We start from the raw sequence: 5,028 nt of genomic DNA, 5'->3' as shown, positions 1-5,028 counted from the left end.
TGGCAGTCATTTACAATAGGCCAACCTGGTCTATCCTAACCCAGCCCAGAGCCAGCCCCACACACACAAATACTATTCTGTCTATCCAACTACACTGGCAGTCATTTGATAGCCTTTACTGCTTCATCGGTTATGGGGTGTGCTTCAGAGCATCAATCACAAACAAATAGACTCAGCCCATTGGAAGACACTTTAGCAGATCAGCACTGACCGGACAAAAGCTGATTGGTGGCACTACTGCCGACTCACGTTCCTGTTCATTCGAGTAGAAAAGGGGCTGAAGTAACTGAATTGTGTGAAAGAAGCGTGTGTGTGTGTGTGTGTGTGTGTGTGTGTGTGTGTGTGTGTGTGTGTGTGTGTGTGTGTGTGTGTGTGTGTGTGTGTGTGTGTGTGTGTGTGTGTGTGTGTGTGTGTGTGTGTGTGTGTGTGTGTGTGTGTGTGTGTGTGTGTGTGCTACACCAGGGCTACATCCCAAATGGCACCCTCTTCCCTATATGGTGCCAGACTTTTGGTCCGAAGTAGTACACTATAAGTGGCTAATTCCACTGATAGCCATGGTTCAATCTAATTCCACTGGTAGCCATGGTTCAATCTAATTCCACGGGTAGCCATGGTTCAATCTAATTCCACGGGTAGCCATGGTTCAATCTAATTCCACGGGTAGCCATGGTTCAATCTAATTCCACGGGTAGCCATGGTTCAATCTAATTCCACTGGTAGCCATGGTTCAATCTAATTCCAGTGGTAGCCCTGGTTCAATCTAATTTCACCGGTAGCCATGGTTCAATCTAATTCCACTGGTAGCCATGGTTCAATCTAATTCCAGTGGTAGCCCTGGTTCAATCTAATTCCAGTGGTAGCCATGGTTCAATCTAATTCCAGTGGTAGCCCTGGTTCAATCTAATTCCAGTGGTAGTCATGGTTCAATCTAATTCCAGTGGTAGCCCTGGTTCAATCTAATTTCACCGGTAGCCCTGGTTCAATCTAATTTCACCGGTAGCCATGGTTCAATCTAATTCCACTGGTAGCCATGGTTCAATCTAATTCCAGTGGTAGCCCTGGTTCAATCTAATTCCAGTGGTAGTCATGGTTCAATCTAATTCCAGTGGTAGCCCTGGTTCAATCTAATTTCAGTGGTAGCCCTGGTTCAATCTAATTCCAGCTGTAGCCTTTCTCATAACTCTCTCTTCCATCAATAGTCCATACATCATCCAGATCACAGGAGTCTGCTGGGGGAGGACGACTCATAATATTGCCTGGAACGGAGCGAATGGAATGGCATCAGGCACATGGAAGACATGTATTTGATACCATTCCACCCAACTCCGCTCCAGACATTACCACGAGCCGGTCCTTCCCAATTGAGGTGTCACCAACCTCCTGTGATCCACATCCATATCAACACAGAGATTGTTTTATCATACCTCTGTTTTCCTACCTGTTTGTACTGCCTTGCCAATTCATTGTAACACCAAACAGACAGACTAAAGGATCTGACAGGGCAGCAAAGATCTAGGACGAGAATATACTATTTTCCTTCGAGAGTGACTGAATATCTTTTGTCATTGCAGTTTGGTTTTGTTTCATGGACCATGGTTAGACTGTGGGGTAGTGAGTCTGGCGACAGTACATTTCTTCTTTTGCCCAAGTGGCTTGAGAACTGACAGACAAGCCCCAGAGTATCAGGACTGAAGGAAGCTAAGCTGTCTTTTCTAAGGAAGGAACAGGTCCTAGACTAATCCTCTATGGAGCCTGTCGTCTATATAGACCCTGTGTGTGTGTGTGTGTGTGTGTGTGTGTGTGTGTGTGTGTGTGTGTGTGTGTGTGTGTGTGTGTGTGTGTGTGTGTGCGTGCGTGCGTGCGTGCGTGCGTGCGTGCGTGCGTGCGTGCGTGCGTGCGTGCGTGCGTGCGTGCGTGCGTGTGTGTGTGTGTGTGTGTGTGTGTGTGCGCGTGTGTGTGTAAATCTCTGGAATGAGTCTCTAGAGTGAGTCTGTTTCAATAGACTCCGGCTTGTGTGTGTTTGCGTGCTTGTGTGTGGATTAATCCCAATTCCAGGGCTTTGATTTCTAACGTTCTAAAGCTAGGGGAACCTCCAAAGACCTCTGCTTTCTCTCCAGGACAAGCAGCCAGCCCTAAACACTGATCTGAAGTCCGTCAAACATTTTCCTTATAATGGTAAACAATAGGATTCAGGGAGGGTAAGCTGATCCCGTATCTGTGCCAACCAGTCAAACAGAGCTGTCCCACTATAGCAGACCCAGGGATCATCATCTAGATTCAGCCTCTGGCAGATTTCTTTCTTGTGCAGATGGTCAGGGGGCTGTAATGTAATTAGAAATAAATTGTAGACTGCAGATTGACCGCAAGAAGCCAAAAGAGATACAACATTTGACAAAAACATAGTAATTTCAAACCTTACTTACATTTGTATACAATCACGTCTACTCTGCATATGGGAATATTTACAAACAGATTTTCTAAATGAAAATCCTTGGAGATGATTTCCAGATGTTTTTACAGTCTTTATGTACAACAATAAAAAAAGTTTGATCAGAAAACTTGGGGGCCAAGTAAAATCACCCATGGGCCAAATTCGTCCCGCGAGCCACCAGTTATGGAACCCTGCAGGGTAGAGTGACTGGGAAGTGATTTTCGTCACTGATAGACGAGGGCAATGTGATCAACTTGATGCTTTCAAATGACTCCAATCAATCAAATCAAAATAATTGGTCACATACAGATATTTAGCAGATATTCACACATACACACACACATACACACACACATACACACACAATCTGTGCACCTCACTTTGACATTATAATCCCCAAGCCATAGGGCCCTGAAAAATTACTTATGTCATAGCAGGCAGTAAGTAGTGATCCCAAATGACACCCTATTCCCTATTCCCTATAAAGTGCACTGTAAAGTGCACTTCTATTGACCAGAACCCGATGCCATTTGGGACAAAGCCTTTTTCTCAGTCTTTTGTCCAACATTTTCTTGCTGAATTCAGGGGTGTGTTCATTAGAGCATGTGACTGAATTTTAAAAAAATGAACAACTCAAATGTCTTATTGGACAAGCCCGGGTAAGTCCCTCCCTGTTTCAGTTAGTTTTCTTCTGTTTGGTTGAACAGGGACCCAGGTAAACCCACCTCTGACAGACTGCAGCCAGCTTTCTATTCTCTCCATCTCATCCAGGTTTGTGACTCACCATAGTTATACCTGGCTCGTATCAACAATCCTTTCAGCGATGTCCGTCTCTCTTGCCCACCAATGGAAAATGTGTCATTCACAACTGTTAAAGAATCTCTCCACCTTGTAGATACATGTAAACAAGCCTGGCTTGAAGCAATGACCATACAGTTCCAATCAGAACAAGCACACCAACTCCTACGCCAAAAAGGTCAAGACCTGCACTCTTCCTACAACGCAGTATTCTTTGTTCCAGCCCAGCACTAACACACCTGATTCAACCACCAATTCATTTAATATAGGTGTTTTAGCAATGGGATGCACCCCAACCCCATCCATGCCTCCCTTCTACAGTTAACTTGGAGTTCAGTTTCACATAGGAGGGAGCTAGGACATGACCTTTGACCCAGAGGCTGTATGTGTCTTATTTGAACTCCAGACAGTCAGGTGTTAAGACAGGCCGACGGACGGACAGATGGAAATGGACAGACGAGACGGACAGATACAAACAGACAGAGACAGATGGGATGGACAGATGGACAGACAGATACAGACAGACAGATACAAACAGACACAGTGCATGCAGACAGACAGATACAGACATACAGATACAGACAGACAGATACAGACAGACAGATACAAACAGACACAGTGCATGCAGACAGACAGATACAGACATACAGATACAGACAGACAGATACAGACAGACAGATACAAACAGACACAGTACATGCAGACAGACAGAAACAGACAGAGGCATCTCTCAGCCTGGGAGTCTGTCACTCCACACGGTGAAGCACAGTTGTGGCCCGTATTTTCTGTTTTCAAGCCTGCTCACTCTTGTGGGAACAATCCTGGGAGCATTCTGTGTCAGTCAGGAGTGTGTGTGTGTGTGTGTGTGTGTGTGTGTGTGTGTGTGTGTGTGTGTGTGTGTGTGTGTGTGTGTGTGTGTGTGTGTGTGTGTGTGTGTGTGTGTGTGTGTGTGTGTGTGTGTGTGTGTGTGTGTGTGTGTGTGTGTGTGTGTGTGTGTGTGTGTGTGTGTGAGAGAGCTTTGGAAAAGCAAAACATTCAACCCAAGTACGAAAGCCATGACAGGGGAAGTGGAGTTTGAATTGAGTCCCTTAATGTGTTGAGAATGATTTCTGCTCTCTTTGACTGAATGGGTTACCCTTGGAATCAGTGGTCTTGGATATACGGCTCTTAAAACTGCAGAGCCAGTAGTCTCCATCCAAGTTGGTTTGACTGAAGACCGTGGGGATCTACTCCCTCTAGAGGGCAGTTGTGGTAACACAGGACTGGCACTTCAAACAGATGAATGACACAGAAAGACAATGGCATGATAGTATATCAAATTAAAATACAACATCTAAAGACGGCATCCAAAAATGTCACCTTCCTCCCTATATAGTGCAGCAGGGTCCATAGGGCGCAGGGCAACATTACTGCGCCACAGGGGATAGGGTTCCCTCTGTTTATAGCCTCATTATTGTTATTGTGTTACTTTGTTCTCTTTAGTTTATTAGGTAATTAACTCCATTGTTGGTTAAGGGCTTGTCAGTAAGCATTTCACGGTAGTAAGGTAAGGTAATACCTGATGTATTCGGCACATTTGATTTGGGGAGTCATTTGGGACACGTCCCATAGATGTCATCAGACAGCTTGTGAGGATCTCTCAGGATATCCCCTACAGAGCCCATGTGAATCTCTATAGTATACGGCTCAGTTCCTGTTATGTTAACACAGTGCACCTACTTCAATATGATCTTAACACCTTATACATGTGTTGGGTTGTATAAATCACATGAACAGGATAGATCTGTTCTGGACCAGGA

This window comes from Oncorhynchus gorbuscha, linkage group LG05, assembly GCF_021184085.1.
Source record: "Oncorhynchus gorbuscha isolate QuinsamMale2020 ecotype Even-year linkage group LG05, OgorEven_v1.0, whole genome shotgun sequence".
Taxonomy (NCBI): Eukaryota; Metazoa; Chordata; class Actinopteri; order Salmoniformes; family Salmonidae; genus Oncorhynchus; species Oncorhynchus gorbuscha.
Note: the sequence above shows the minus strand (reverse complement) of the source record.